General features: G+C 46.4%; 1 long non-coding RNA gene across 1 annotated transcript in view; it reads left to right on the forward strand.

The window, feature by feature from the left end:
* The first annotated feature begins 392 nt into the window (after positions 1-392).
* Positions 393-16,526, forward strand: part of LOC147728242 (uncharacterized) — a 94,024-nt gene continuing 77,890 nt past the window's right edge. Inside the window, exon 1 of the long non-coding RNA XR_015309368.1 lies at positions 393-1,014. This is a non-coding gene — a long non-coding RNA (uncharacterized LOC147728242). The remainder of the gene's footprint in view (positions 1,015-16,526) is intronic.

Consider the following 16,526-nt stretch of genomic DNA (forward strand, 5'->3'; position numbering starts at 1 on the left):
GATTTTCCCAGAATCACTGGGGGTTGAGTAGGGACCAAGAATCGAACCTTGTTCTCCAGTTCTAAAGTCTGCAGCTCTGGCTGTAACGCCACACCCTGCACAGAGGAGTGAGGGCAGGCAGAAGCCACATTGCCACCTTCAGAGACCTGGTTAAAAGTGTTCGCAAGTAAACGTTGTCACATTTACCATTAAGGGAATGAAATTGCTCCTGTCAAAAATGCTTTGTGATCCAGACCCAGGCTCCCAAAGCTGAGAGCATCTCAGGTCATACATTTCGCCGACTTGGCTCTGTTTCACATGCCTTCCATGAACGTCAGAGCCGTGAAGAAAGCCAGAATGATATGCCGCTGGAACCAGCCGACCTCTGAGTCACACTCTATTCGAGTAAAGCCGTGGAACACATTCTCGTGTCTGGTGAGAAGCCCATGGGAAGAGGACAATTAAATAATAAGGCAGAAAAGGGGTTAAGGCACACTCAGGAAGCAAGCGAATGCTAGCCTGGGTGAGTTATCTTTCCGCTGGGAGGCTGACTGCCAGAAATCTTATTACAAAACAACGACGCCTGTGGGCATGCGCAGGGCAGTTTTGGAGCTTTTCAGAATACGTCAGAGAAAGGAGTAGTTTACAAAAACATGACAAAACACCACGCCCCTTCGTGCCCTCAGTTGGCATTAAGGATAGTTTCTGCAAGTTTTGTTTAAGTTATTTCTCGGCTGATTTCTGTTTAATTCCGATCGTTTTCTGGTTGTTTTTTTTCGAAATAGCAAATAAACAAATTAGCGAAAAAATAAACGACTATTAACTGGATTGTGTGACAACGGACAGAAAGGCCGAGGCATGCTTCGTGCTCGGTTGTGGAGTTTCCTAATTTGGCAACTACAGTGTTACTACACTGGAGCGAAGATTGGTCCAGTGGTGTTGGAAGGTAGCAGAAGGGGATTTATTGCGCTGTTACGAGCATAAGGCGCTGTCAGCTTCGCTGTAAAAGCAGAACAGCCCATCCACCGTAAGCGGGTAAGTGTTTTTTTCTGTAGGCTGATTTAGATTCGAAATGTGTGCTAATTCAGTCAGACATTTTAAGATTCGTGTGAATTGTACTATAGAGTTTATGTAGCGCTGCATACCTCAGATGGCTGCGTGAAGCCGTGAAGCGCTTTGATTCGCAAGGAGATTGGGCGCCCTTACGGAGTGCACGGTTGGGAAGGTTACTGGTTATAGATGGACCCAGGTCTTTAAGTGAGATGAAAAACTGGAGGATGGGGGGGGTCGGTCTCTCAAAGGGGCGTGGCTACTGTAATTAACGGCGTGGCTTATATATACGTAAACTGAACATCTGTGCTTAGCATAGTCTGCCAGCCGACTGGTATTCGGCGGCTTCTGTCATTGCATCCACATACAGGGCTTTAAAAGTGAGATGAGAAAACTGGGGTGTGTGTGGGGGGGGGTCTCTCAAAGGGGCGTGGCCTAGGTAATTAAGGGCGTGGCTAAAAAAACACCCAAGCTAAAATCCTGTGCTTAGCATAGTGTGCCGCCCGACTGGCATTTAGCTGCTTCTGTCAATGCATACAGATATTAGGGCAGGCGCGCAACACCCATTGGACTCACCGGGCTTCAGCCCCGGAATGAGACAGATCCCGGGGCACACACAGAGCCGCACCCGAACGTTTTACAGGTCTTTAAAAGACCATTTGAATGTTATTTAGGTGTTGCTGTTGTTTCACCCCTTGTTGGAGGCCCTGCAGCTCCACTGTGCCTACAGATTAATGTTTCAGCCCCCCCCCCCCCCGAAATTTTTTCTTAGCCACCCCCGAAATTTGGCTCTAGTTGCGCCTCTGTATTAGGGTGACCAGATTTTGAGGACCAAATACCGGGACAGGCTAGAAATAAAAGTAGGACTAAAGCCTTTAGTCTTACTTCTACATCTGGCCTGTCCTGGTTTTTGCGTACCCTTGTAAATATGTGCCTTTATACAGTAATACACAGTAGCGGTCGGTGGTGGGAGTGCTGCCTGGCGGTGACGTGGGGGGGAGTAAACTACGGATTACGGCCGATTACAGGTAAGTAAACATATAAATAAGTAAAACAAATTTCGTTGTGCGCACTGCATCGCATTTGGCGATGCAGTGCGCGCAACAAAATTTGTTTTATTTATTTTTATGTTGAAAGGAGTAGGGGGAAACAATAGAGAAATATTGTATAAGAAGCAGGGAGTTTTAATGTTGCTTTGGTAGTGGAAATCACATCTGCTGAACAAAGGTGCGCGGTATGGCGGCAAGGTTGAGTAGGCTCCGGAAAGCCTGTCTGGAAAACAATGCACCGTATTGCGACAAGCAGTGTGTAGGGTGCACACACAGGTAGTGTGAAAGTTATATAGGCCGTGGGAATCACGTCCGCAAAACAATAAAGCGCGGTATTGCGGCAATATTCAGTAGGCTGTGGAAATCATATGGGGAAAACAACAATGCGCCGTATTGCAGCCTTTCTTTAATATAATGTGGAATAATGTTTACTTCTAATGTGGTGTTCACTTTTTTCACGGATAGTGTGACTTTGTTACAGGAAATTAAATATTATGTGGGAGGGTGTGTTCTCTCCCTGTGTGCGGAACAAAATTAACGTTTAATTGGCTGAGGTGTTCCAACAACAAGCTTAATGTTCATTGGCTGCGAACCAGTGCTAGTAGAATTGTTGCCAGCCATTCCCTTCCCTACCTCGGAGTAGCAAGGACAGATTGGCTCACATGTCCCAAGGAGGACCTTCCAGAGCTTAATGTTCATTTGCTGCGAACCATTGAAAGTAGAAGTGTTGCCAGCCATTCCCTTCTCCTCCGCGGAATAGGAGGGACATCTGATTGGCTGACATGTTCCAAGGAGGACCTTCCCAAGCGTAATGCTGATTGGCTGTAAACCATTGAAAGTAGAAGTGTTGCCAGTCATTCCCTTCCACTCCGCGGAGTATTAAGGACATCTCATTGGGTAACAGGTTCCAAGCAGGACCCTCCCAAGCTTAATGTTCATTGGCTGTGAAGCATTAAAAGTAGAAGTAACCCTTCTGCGGAACACCATGGACATTTTATTGGCTAAAGTGTTCTGAGTACAAGTTTGCTCCTTATTCAATCAAAACATTTATAGAGCGTGCTACTCACCCGCGAGGCTCTCAAGGCGCTGGGAGAAGGGGTGGGTGGCGCTACTGCTCGAAAAGCCAGGTCTTGAGGTGCTTCCTGAAGGAGAGATGGTCCTGGGTGAGTCGTAGGTGGGCGGGGAGGGTGTTCCATGTCTTGGCCGCCAGGTAGGTGAAGGATCTTCCTCCGGTGGTGGTTCTGCGGATCCGTGGGACAGTGGCGAGGCTGGCGGAGCGGAGCTGGCGGGTTTGCATGTAGAACGTGAGGCGGTTGTTGAGGTATTCGGGCCCAAGTCGTGGAGAGCCTTGTGTGCGTGGGTGAGGAGTCTGAACGTGATCCTTTTGCTGACGGGGAGCCAGGGCAGGTCCCTCAGGTGGGCGGAGATGTGGCTGTGTCTGGGGATGTCCAGGACGAGTCGTGCTGATGCGTTCTGGATGCACTGGAGTCTTTTCTGTAGTTTGGCAGGGGTCCCAGCGTAGAGGGCGTTCCCGTAGTCCAGACGGCTGGTGACGAGGGCCTGGGTGACCGTCTTCCTGGTTTCAGTGGGGATCCAGCGGAAGATTTTACGGAGCATGCAGAGGGTGTTGAAGCAGGAGGAAGTAACGGCGTTGACTTGCCTGGTCATCGTGAGGGAGGAGTCAAGGATGAAGCCCAGGTTGCGTGCGTGGTCCATTGGCTTGGGGGTGGGTGCCCATTGCAGGGGGCCATCAGGAGTCGTCTCAGGCGGAGATGGATGGGCCGAGGATGAGGACTTCCGTCTTGTCTGAGTTCAGTTTCAGTCCATGACGTCTTTCATTCCGTCCTGGAAGCTGGCTTTGGCGGTGCATGGTCGTTGGTGAGGAAGAGGATCAGCTGGGTATCGTCGGCGTAGGAGATGATGTTGAGGTTGTGCCTGCGTGTGATGGCTGCGAGGGGACTCATGTAGACATTGAAGAGGGTGGGGCTGAGCGAGGAGCCCTTAGGCACGCCGCAGATGATCTTGGTGGCTTCTGCGAGGAAGGGCGGGAGACGGACTGTTTGGGTTCTGTTGGAGAGGAAGGAGGTGATCCATTCCAGGGCCTTTCCTTGGATCCCGGCGTGGTGGAGGCGGGTTGTAAGGGTGCGGTGGCAGACCGTGTCGAATGCAGCCGAAAGGTCGAGGAGGATGAGGACGGTGGTTTCTCCGTTGTCAAGCAGGGTCCTGATGTCAGCGGTGGCTGCGATGAAGGCGGTCTCGGTGCTGTGGTTCGCTCGGAATCCGGACTGCGATGGGTCGAGGGAGCCGTTCGTCTCGAGGAAGGCTTCCGCTGTTTGTTGGCGGTTTTCACGATGACTTTTGCAGGGAAGGGGAGGAGCGAGATGGGGCGGAAGTTCTTGTGGTCTGTGGGGTCTGCGGTGGGTTTCTTAAGGAGGGCGCTGATCTCTGCATGCTTCCAGCTCTCCGGGAAGGTGGCGGATACGAAGGAGTTGTTGATGATGTCCCGGAGTTGGGGTGCGATGATGGAGTCGGCTTTGTTGAAGATGTGGTGTGGGCAGGGATCGGCTGGGGAGCACGAGTGGATGGTGTTCATCGTGTGGGTGGTGTCTTCCGTACTGCGATCTGAGCGCCGAAGCTGTCGTGTATGTTGGCGATCTTGCAATGGAAAAAAGTGGCGAGAGAGTTGCAGAGGTCTTGCGATGGCGTGATGTCATTGTTGCTGGCGTTGGGGTTGGAGAGCTCTTTCACGATGTTGCAGAGTTCCTTGCTGTTGTGGGTGTTGTTGTCCAGTCATTCTCTGAAGGATGATCTTTTGGCGGTGCGGATCAGCTGGTGGTGTGCGCGGATGGCGTTCTTGAGGGCTGGCATGTTTTTCGTTGACTGGTTGTGGCACTAGGCTTTCTCGAGGGCACAGCAGGATTTCTTGGGTGGGAACGGTTCACTGTTGCCAGCCATTTTGTGACGCACTTCAAAGGAGTATGGGAAAACAAAGTAGTAGAGGGGAAGGTAGGAAAACAATTAACTCTGTACAGTGGTCACAAGGTGGTGGACAGGGACTGTGAAGGTAAAAATTGTTTTTTATATATTTTGAGGGCCATTTATATAATGTGCGTAGGGCCTACAAATCATGTCGGGGAAAAAAACAGTGTGTTACAGTCTTCTTTTTATTAAGTCAGTAGGTGAGATACTTCACTAGAGCAGTATTTACTTATAATGTGGTGTTTACTTTTCTGACGGGGAGTCCTACATCTTAGGAGCAAATATTATAATATGGAGGAGGGGGTTGAAAAAGAAAGTGCGCTGCTGCGGTCTTCATTTAAATAAAGGTCTGAGTAAGCTACTTCTCGGGAGCAATGTTTACTTAAAATATATTGTTAGAGTGCGGTGCTTACTCCTGTCACGGGTAGTGCTATTTCCTTGCAGCAAAATAGTAGGTGTGGTTGCGCTGCAAAAAAATTAAGTATAGGTTTGGAACAGTTTTTATTAAGCAATCCCAAATATACTTTCTTAGGAAAGTGTAGCTCTATATATCAGAGGGGTGACAAATAAAAACGGGATTCGTAAAATATCCCTTAAACTTGGCTACACCCTCCTTTTTTTGGCGCCTATAGTTTGTAAAAATGTTTCTCCATATTCTTGTTTATATAAGAGGGCACCAGTTACTTTTAGATAAATTAGAAAAGAAGTGCTACAAGAAACACTGCTGCATCATCTTAGGCCACAACAACAATAACAACAAAAAAACAGTTAAACACAAAGATTGTCATATGACCTAGAAATGTACACTTCATCAACACATTAAATAAAGCACTATTGTACAGTTTTTTTTAGGGACTACTATTTTATAAAATATTAGCAGTGTTACAAACTGCGACGTAGTAAGTTGTCATCAGAAATAACTGTAGTAAATGTTGTTAATATCTTGCAGAGATAGATCTCCAACCCCTCTCAAGTACAATAAGTTCACAGTATTAAAATGTACAGCTTGAGTTTATAGTATTCCACAGGAGAAGAAGAATAAGGAGCACAACAAATAAAACAACATTTTTACAATCTCTATTCTGAAACTAGTAATATATACAACACTGTATTTCAGATGGTTTACTCCTGGCGGTGACAAATCTCCAATTCCTCTTGTGTGAAAATATGACACTCTACTACAATATAGAGAGTATCACTGATGCCACACAAAAGGGAAAAGGAAAATAAAGTGATAAACACAAAACAAGATCAATAACGAAATATTTTCTAGTGGTGAAGATGTTCAATACTTTTTTTCTCCGGAACTTCAAAATCTTTCGTCTTCGTTCTGACGACTCATAAACTCCTTTGGGGGAACACCAGAAAGCGCAACCAGTGTACCTTGCACGCCAACGGGCGGAGTAGAGCCGTGAGGGGAACGGCGGCATTTACAAAATACCGGCGGAGGAGCGCTGGACAACACGCCGAACTACAGCCCCCAGCAGCCTTAGGGGCGGCGCGCCTGTGACGTGCTTGGAGCGCCCGGAGGCGCTAGATAACGCTCACCTCCCAGGAGCACAGTGGGGGAACACCAGAAAGCGCAACCAGTGTACCTTGCACGCCAACGGGCGGAGTAGAACCGTGAGGGGAACGGCGGCATTTACAAAATACCGGCGGAGGAGCGCTGGACAACACGCCGAACTACAGCCCCCAGCAGCCTTAGGGGCGGCGCGCCTGTGACGCGCTTGGAGCGCCCGGAGGCGCTAGATAACGCTGACCTCCCAGGAGTACAGTGGGGGAACACCAGAAAGCGCAACCAGTGTACCTTGCACGCCAACGGGCGGAGCAGAGCCGTGAGGGGAACGGCGGCATTTACAAAATACCGGCGGAGGAGCGCTGGCCAACACCCGATACTACAGCCCCCAGCAGCCTTAGGGGCGGCGCGCCTGTGACGCGCTTGGAGCGCCCGGAGGCGCTAGATAACGCTGACCTCCCACTCGCCCCGCGAGTCGCGCGCGGGAGGCGCCAGGGAGAAGCCCGGGACAAGGGCGGGGCCGTCTGTGGCCGTCCGAGGCAGGAGGAGGCAGGGCAGGGCCAGAGACTCTGCTCATTTCCACTGGAGTGTCGTAACACTATCCGAAGGTAAATCAAACTCATTGGTGTATGGTCCATTGGGAGCTGCTGTGCTATTTAATTGACATTACCTCTGAAAGGTTTTCTGTGTACATTACTCACTTGGTACTCATGCCGGGGGTCGTGAAAGACAAGATAACGGTGGGGGCGGGCCCTATTGACAATTTCCTGGTAAAAATGGTAAATAAAATTAACAATGATAGAAGGGCCTCCTTGGGTAGAGGTAACTCCTCAGATCATGACCAAGCCCTGGAGAGCCCTTTTCTACCAGAGGGTTTAACGGATACCGCCATTATTACTGATAATATACCAGTGGATACCGCCATTATTACTGATAATATACCAGTGGCAGTCACGACAGTAGAAGCACTGATTCATCAGGCCCCGGATACTGTAGTACTTGATAAATCTACCTCGGAGACGGAGGAGGAGGAAGACGTAGCCCCTGTCCAAACTCACACTAGGCCATTCAGAAACTGTAGGAAGCAGCAAGGCAAGAAGGCGGGAAGGCATGCTCATAAAAGAAAGGCAGAAAACAATCAATCTGCAAACAATTCCTCTCCGGTCCTGACTGTCATGGTGGAGAATAAGAATGAGGAAAATATAACCTTGAGCCCTGGCCAATTCAACCTGCTAATTCGCAATATGGAGACCAAATTTGAGCTGAAACTAGCAGAATCCCTTAAACCACTAATGTCCCAGCTAGAAACTGTCACTGCAGAGGTTAAGAGATTGGGTGACCTACTAGAGAAGCGAGTAGCTGGCTCAGGTAAAGTAAAGCCCTGTCTACCCACACCTAATATAGGCTCTATAGAGCCTGGCAGAAAAGGGTTAGCCAAGAGCGATGAAAATGTACACGTCTTATCCCTAGCATCTAGCGCCACCCAAGACCCTCCTGCCCCTTCTGCTTTACCTACACCTCCACCCATCAATACAGGAGTACACAATAAATCTGGGCCGGTTATAAACCCATCTACTACCTTTAGGAGGAGAAGCAATTTTATTGATCTCCCGCCAGGCTGTGCCCCCTATGTAATTGTATTAGCAAATGTCCCCCCACATAATTCTTCTTTGGCTGAGCCATTTGAGGAGTCACATGACTCCCTTAAAAATAAAGTTGTATCATGGCTGAACCTAAAATTGGTTTCCCTCCAAAATTTGCTGGAGAAATAATCACAGTTAGGAGGGTAAACTGGATTGGTCCCACACGCAAAACTTGTACCGGTGATTGCGTGGTGGTAAATTTTAGATTCCCTCAACATGTCGCCACAGTTCTACTAAGGGCAGCCTCAATGGCCATAGATAGTAGTAGCATCAGTGTGCGCCCCTTGGGATATTTTTATAATCACCTACCAGGACCCCCAACCCCTAGCTTAGGCAGAAGCCCTTTTACACCTTTAGGCCTTCCATCACCTACCTTTAGCCAGGCCTCAGGGAGGGAGAACCTTTTTAGGTTTGGTCCCCATAGTACAACGCACAATAGATTTGACGCTTTGTTGGGTCTTGAATTGTGCGATTGACGGGGGGATGGAGAGGGTATGGAAGATGCTGCTGTAGTGGACCAAGCCCCTATGGCTCTTGTACCTTCTTGAGATAATCTTGGACACAAACTAGAATTGGATACCACGGATGAAAGGAATAAGATCAGATTATTAAACTGGAATATTGCCGGCTTACGGTCCAAGAGAGAAGATCCCAACTGGCTGAACTTTGTTAAAGCATATGACATTGTTGCTATGCAGGAGACTTGGGACATGGATTGTGACTTCTGGCTAGATGGATTTACTTCCTACTTTGTCCCGGCTTTATTATCTCCGGCTGGAAGAAATAGAGGGGGCCTGCTGATGTTGGTCTCAGTGAATGTAAAGGGTAAAATCATGAAAGTTGACTGCAACTCCCATAACTGTTTGGCTATAGAGGTAACTTTGGTAGATGGCAGCAAAATACTCTTTGTGAATTGTTATAATTCACCGAATGGCTACCCTGTTGATGAACATCTAGTGTGGCTAACAAACTTTTTAATCACTTATAAAGAGAAGCAAACCACTTATTGTCATTTTATATTGTTGGGTGATTTTAATGTACACTTATGTGTAAACTGTGACCTTATCGATGCAGATGCCGCTGACAGTATATCCCCCCGCATTATGAACATAGCCAGAAGGGGTGGCTATGGAAAATTTATTAGCGACCAATGACTTATATGAGGCAGAATTTTTTGATAAAAATACTAGGGTAGCTATGTATACTGGAAGGGATTGCGATTCAATAATTGATTTTATATTTCTATCGCTAGGTCTTCTTAAATTTGTGATTTTTTACAATGCCGTGCCGATGCCTGGGAGTGATCATAACCCAGTGGGGCTGGAACTAGTAAATGGCTTCTCCCTCATGAGTTTCAGTGCTAAATCTCAGGCTGCTTTATCCATTAAGACTAAAGATCAGGGGAGGAGGCTCAAGTGGAGTCACGTAGTACCGGAGGATTTTTTTCTCACCATAACCACCGAGGCTAACGAACAATTGAACATCTGTGCTAACCCCCTCTCAAAAGGTGAGGAGGTTTTATCCTCTTTTGAAGGCATCTGCCATTTAATATCCCAGAATTTATCATATAAAGGTCAGGGAGGGAAGAACTGACCAGCATTAGGCTGGTTTGATACTACCTGCAGTAAAGCCCACAATCGCCTTAAAAAAGCACTTAATACCCGTCCTAGGGATATAACCTTAGTGCGACAGCTGAGGAAGGATTATTCCAGGGTAACCCAAGCGCGCAAACATGCTCTAAAAAGAGAAGCTTGGCTTGAGCTTATGGATAAAGCTACCTTAAAAAATAGCTCGAAGTTCTGGTCAATAATAAATACCCCACTGTTTGCTCGTAAGCAGAACGAGGAACTGGAACTTAATATTCCTGAGGGAGACTGGCTTAACCACTTTGAAAATATTTATGGAAGTAATATGGAGCAGGAGCCTTTTGAGCTTCCTGCTTCTGATCTTCCGCCAGGGCCAGTAAACTTTAACATAATTGAAGTCATTGAAGCCATTGAGAATAGCGCAGGCAAAAAGGCACCGGGCCCAGACGGGGTTCCCTCGGACATGTTTAAGGCTAACCCATTATTCTGGGCAGATATTTTAGTTAAAGTTTTTAATGCTTCAACTGCTGTGGGATTCCCGAAATCCTGGTCCAGAGCTACCATAATCCCAGTGTTCAAAAAAGGCCAGAGGGGAGATCCTAGAAGCTATAGGCCCTTATCATTATTGGACTCCTCTGTTAAGATCCTAGGAAAAGTTGTATTAGCTAGAATAACTTCCTGGGCTACGAGGAACAACATCTTGACAGACGTACAATATGGCTTCAGAGCGGGGAGGAGCACAGAAGACCAATGTCTTAACCTTCACTTGATTATAGCAAAGTACACGAGGGCTAAAAGGGGATCCATATTCCTAGGCTTTATGGACTTATCCACAGCTTTTAATCTAGTTAATAGATCAAAGCTGTGGACTATGCTATTGAATATGGGCCTTGACATTTCTTTAGTACACTTCCTGGCGGAGTTGCATAAAGACCTAAATGCCTCCATTAGGATGACTACCGATGGAAAGTGTACAGCAAGCTTTAAGTCCCGACGAGGGGTACGCCAGGGCTGTATTTTGGCCCCCATGCTGTTCACGTTGTACGTGAATTCATTGGAGACCAATCTAACAGCAGCAACTCAGGACATCCCGTGCATGGGGGGGAGGCCAATTCCGGTGCTCCTCTATGCCGATGATGCGGTCCTGATAGCCAGGACCCCGATTGCCCTACAAAAACTCCTTGATTCTTTTGGATCTTTTATGTCCAATCTGGATTTGGTCATCAATAGTACCAAGTCGCACACAATGTCAGTGGGTTGTTCAAAAAGAAAAGGAAAAACATTTTTTTGTGGCAGTGGAGTTATCTCCGAAGTAAAGGTTTTCACTTATTTAGGGGTAGTGTTTGACCAAAGGGGAACATGGGTACCGCAGCTAACCACCAAGGCAAATGCAGTCTTGGGGTTCGCAAAAAGACTAGGGGGGAAACCTATAGAGGCTATTTTGGCCATCTATAAAGCCAAATCAGTTGCAATAGCACGTTATGGGGCAGCTATTTGGGGATATTCTAAAGTTGATCCCATACAAGTGGAAGAAAACAAATTCCTAAAATCATTGCTTGGTTTGCCCCAGCAAACAGCATCTTACCCCGTACACCTTGAATTAGGGGTGGGATTCATTACTGACTTTGTGCACCCGTTGTGCTATGGATAAAACTTTGGCTAAATCAGCACCTTACCCTGAATCAGAAAATTATCAAAGACTGTATGAAACTAGACAATGTGAGGGACATTCAGTGGTTGTCTTATGTAGAGAATGTGGCCAAAAAGTTAGGGCGCCCTGAAATTTTCAGAAGTCCAGAATCCCTATGCAAAGAAGATCTAGAATGGGTGAAAACCAATTTCATCAAGCTTTGTGATGCGGAACGAGAGGCGGAGGAATTATGTAAAATCTCATTGAGGAGTCATATAATGATAACCACTACTCCTGAAATGGTGCCTTATTTGTCAGTGGTAACACATTTTTTTCATAGATGGCTACTGTCAAAATTCCACTTCAACCAAATTCATACGGTCTTATGGGATATGAAAAATTGGTGCAAGTTAGAGGATTCTACCCCATGTAAATGCGATGATAAATCTGTCCAGGACACTGCGCATTTCTTATTTTTTTGCCCATGGTATAGTGAACCCCGGAAGCGCTATCTTAAACCTTTGCTGAAAGAGATGAGTTTTACTCAATATAAACCTGCACTGTTATTTTTATTAATGTTGGAAACCCCCTTCATTATGTACTGTATAGCTAGTTTTTTAACAGTTGCCGTAAGAATCAGGAGGAAAAGATTGGACTTTTAAATACTGTAAAAATATCCTTTCTAAAACTGTACCTTGTATATGAATTAACGTTGGTGAGTTTTAACGAGGAATGGGAACATTGCAGTAGTTGTCATCCTAATAGGAGGAAAAAATGAGAGAAAATTGGCTTTTTAAACTTTTTTCATGAATTCAATTGTATTAATTTGACTTTTATCTTGTTTTTAAGTATGTACCTAAGTTTGATCTAGTATACTTTTATGATTTTAATTAATCGAATAAAGTGGTTTTGACTTGACTTGAACTCCTTTGAGATCATAATGATTGTGAATATTATAATATATATATATTCATACTATATAATCCCCGGGGAAAAGAGAGTTAGATACCAGAAGCTGCTGATGTTACATATATATCTTTAGTCTTCGCACCGACGGGTCATGAACTCCTCTGAGATCACCATAACTGTTAATATTATAATATAAATATTGACAGTATATGATCCAATGGGAGAAATACAGTAACAACCAGAAGCTGGTGATGTATAAATCTTTAGTCCTTGTGCCGACAGGTCACCAACACCTCTGAAGTCAAGTACAGTGTCGATATTATAGTATACAAAGTCACAGTATATGAACTCAAATGAGCCAGAAAAGGAGCAATGTTTGTTGTATTCTGTCTGTTTCTAAAAACAAGCTGCTGACATTACAGAAACAAGCATTTGCAATGCAATAGGTCTCGCAGTAGCAAAGTTTAAAGTTGTTGGTATTGTAAATGACATTGTTTATTATCTATTTTTTTTAAAGCAACAAATATATAAAAGGTTATTTATAATGTTAGTTTGTGAAAGTGGAGTAAATGTGATATGTACGGTATTGTGACCAACGCTATGAAAGCGGCTGCCACGAGTAAAAATGATGTTTTCCTCTAACCAGCGCCAGATAAACGTCTGTATTGTGACAAACGCACAAAAGGCTGCCTGAAAGTCTGCTGTAGTATGAATTTCTGTGACACTCGAGACACTTGAGAAGCATCCAGCCCAGACAAATTGACTGTAAACAAGCCAACTGAGAAAGATAAGAATCTATTCCTCTGTAGCATCTGTGTGATGCAAATTAATCACAGCAGGATACTAAAGTCATTAAGGCAACAAAGGTGAACGCTAAAAAAACTAGACATGGCAACCTGCCTGCTGACTTGCATGGTCTAGCGGTAGAGCTATGGGAGGGAATAAATGGTATTTGAATGCCCTGCACATCTCCCGCAAAGTGAGACAGCACCTATGCAAGGATGGCTGCCAGCAAAAGTTATCGGGCTGCTGGCGGCTACAAATCTCGCAGACGCTGCCATACTTAATATAGGCACCAGAGATTCTTACGAGCAATTTTACAGCGCGCAGGCTTCTCTCCTAGAAAAACAAGACTTTTGCAACCATTTGTTGCGCTTATGCTCAATCACTCATGGCGGTAAGGCAAGACGGCGGCCAGTCACTCGGCTGAGTGAGCTGGTCAGAGCATTCTATCCTGTTTGTCTTGCCAAACTTTGCTGTTCTACGGGTTTTCTGGAGGATCGAGGAAACGACAGAAAAAATGAAATAGATGGGATTCTATTAAACTCGCTATTTTTCTGGAAATGAAGTGCAAGTAAATCACATAATAATGTGGTGGCCCCTGGTTTACAGACGCCGACTCACCAGTTGGATCCTGTCTTCTCGGAAGCGTTTGGCCACCTGCTGCTCCGGTGTTATCTTGGCGTCTCACCCTTGTTGTTTTCGAAGCCCAGCCATGCCGCCCAAGGGACAGGCGAAGACTACGGCATCTGCTGGACGTGTTATGGCGCACCGGGGCACTGGCTCCACGAAGCTCGGCGTGACAACATTATCTCCAGTTGCTGTATCTGGAGCGGGTGCCGGCAAAAGTACGGAGGCGAGTCTTCAGATGACCGCAGAGACATCCGCTCCACTCAAGGGGAAGGCAGGCAAACTCTGCCTACTATGTTTAAATCTAAGGCGGATAAAAATAAGTCTCCACAACAGGTTTTTAACAACAAAAGGAGTCAACCTGTAATCACCTCCCCAAAAGTCCAGACATCCTCTCTCACCGGTAAGGCGGCTGCACCCTTTTCTTTTTCTCTGGCACTGCTGGCTGTGGATGTTAGAAAGGGGGGACCATCAAGTAAGTCCAATGAGCTGGAGGTCGGGGGTCGGTTGTAACAATGTATCTGGAGCCTCCTCTGACAGCGCAGTCCACTCAGCCAATGTAGCTCAGTCCAGTAGCCCGCTGGGAGTTGTAGTCCCTATTGGCTCTGGTATCTACAGAGACTGTAGATACCCTTTCTGCCCAAAACGCTATGGAGCCACAGTTAAACATGACAATTCATGGCAATTTATCTCAAGCTCCCTCACAGGATGCCCTGGCGAACTCTAATGGTGATACAGAAGGCGATAATTTTTTTGTTCCCTATCAGATCATACTGGGTCTTCTGAGGATGAAGGTGGGGTGGATAAAGAATGGACTGATGATGAGGATAGTGAGCTGGGTGACTGGCAAATTAGTAATGGACTAAACCCAGATGCTCTATCTAACGGCCTCTGCACAATTCGAAAGGTACTTAAAGATAAGGTGCCCTCAGCATCCTGTTTGAATACTGGCTCTCTAGTCTGGGACTACTCATTCTCCACACAGTCGGGTCTGGACAGTTACACCACTGAGCCAGGGAGGGGGAACAGTGTTAACTCCTCCCATCCACCCCCAGGCAAGATGACTCTTGCAGTAATCTATCAGACAATAATGGCACACAGCAAGGAGACCCGGCAGGAAAGTGCCCGAACTCAGGGAGCATGCCGCAGGGTGCAAAATTCCATCTGCACGGTAGCTAAAACCTGCGCAGATATTGCCTCCAGAATTGGGGAGGCAGAAGCAAGGATTTCCACCTTAGAGGACGATATGGCTACCCAAAGAGGCGTCACGGACCTTATCAAATCTCACAGGGACAATATCTAGTGGAAACTAGCCGATCTTGAAAACAGAGCACGAAGGAACAACCTGAGAATTCTGAGAGTCCCGGAAGGGACTGAAGGGTCAGATTTCAGGCAGTTTGTGGCCGAACTGTTTAGTGAAGCATGCCCGGAGGTCAAACAGTGGGCCTGGCTGCTTGAAATACAGCGGGCACACCGTTTTCCGTTTAAGCAAAAGTAGCGGACTTGTCCAACGGATGATAGGCCTGTGCTATTTTAATATGTTTGAGTAGCTTTTTGGCCAGGGAAAAGCTATAGGACCTAGCTAGGCCAGATAGGAGACGGGCCGGCAAGGGCTGTGAGTTCTTTGTTAGGCCCGATTTTTGCCCAGCAACTGTGGAACGGAGGTGGCAGCTCCGGCAGTTGATAGCACCCCTTCAGTCCAAGGGCGCTCAAGTATTTTTGCTTTTCCCCTCTAAAATTAAAGTTATTTTTTAGGGCCAGACCAGGTTTTTTGTCTCTGAAGTTCAGGCTAAAGTATTTCTGGACTCACTTTAGGATCATATGCTCTGCTCTCTGAGGTTATTCTCTTTCTTCTCTTTTTCTTCCGGAACCTTTTAATCCTTAAGGGGATTACTGCTCGCATGATGGAGAAGTGTCTTGTTTTGTATGTGTTTTTTGTTTCCTTTTTTTCTCCATGGGCATAACCCCCACTGGTATTAATAAGTTTGGCGATGACACCGGGGGTGCCTGCGCAAACCATCCCTTATATCACAAGGACCTAAGTCCTGATGCCTTGTTTGGGGGGTGGCGGGGCAAGGGGGGTGCAGGCGGGTGGGTTCAAGGGTTGGGGTAGGGAAGGGGGGTTGGGGAGTGGTTCTAAAATAAAAAAATGCTTGTATTTACAGCACAATTGTGGTGCCTTGACTGATGTTTGTATTCTCGACATTTGTTCACATCATAACGGCAGCATTGATGTAGGTTGTATCTGGACATGCTCATCCAGTGAAGGGCTGTCTAAAACTGCTTTTTATGTATTAACCGCTGTAAGCTTCTTGCTTCAGAAAGAGTATGGCGCAGGGTAAACTCCGAATAGGATCCTGGAATATATGTGGTCTGAATAATGGTAAGAAAAGGGCCCTGTTTGCGAGAGTCATTCAGGCCTTACGTATAGAGGTATTGTGTTTGCAATAACTCATGTCCCCTGGAGCAAACGTGATTTCTTGAAAATCCCTGGATTTGATTTATTTGGGTGTTCCCGCCAGACCTCCATGATCAGAGGGGTGGCAATCTTAATAAGACTGGGGCTAGGGACATGTAAAAAAACCAGTCAAGATAGTAGTGGGAGTTGGGTAATTACTGCGGTGGTAATCAAAGGCAGACCTTTAACTATCTGTACTGTTTATGCCTCAAACCTGGACGACCCAGCAGTCCTGCATCATTTGAACGTAGAATTGGCTCTCTGGCTGCACCCAATTTGTTTTTGTGGGGATATGAATAATAACTGCTGATTTTAAC

Source organism: Lissotriton vulgaris, chromosome 3_1, assembly GCF_964263255.1.
Source record: "Lissotriton vulgaris chromosome 3_1, aLisVul1.2, whole genome shotgun sequence".
Taxonomy (NCBI): Eukaryota; Metazoa; Chordata; class Amphibia; order Caudata; family Salamandridae; genus Lissotriton; species Lissotriton vulgaris.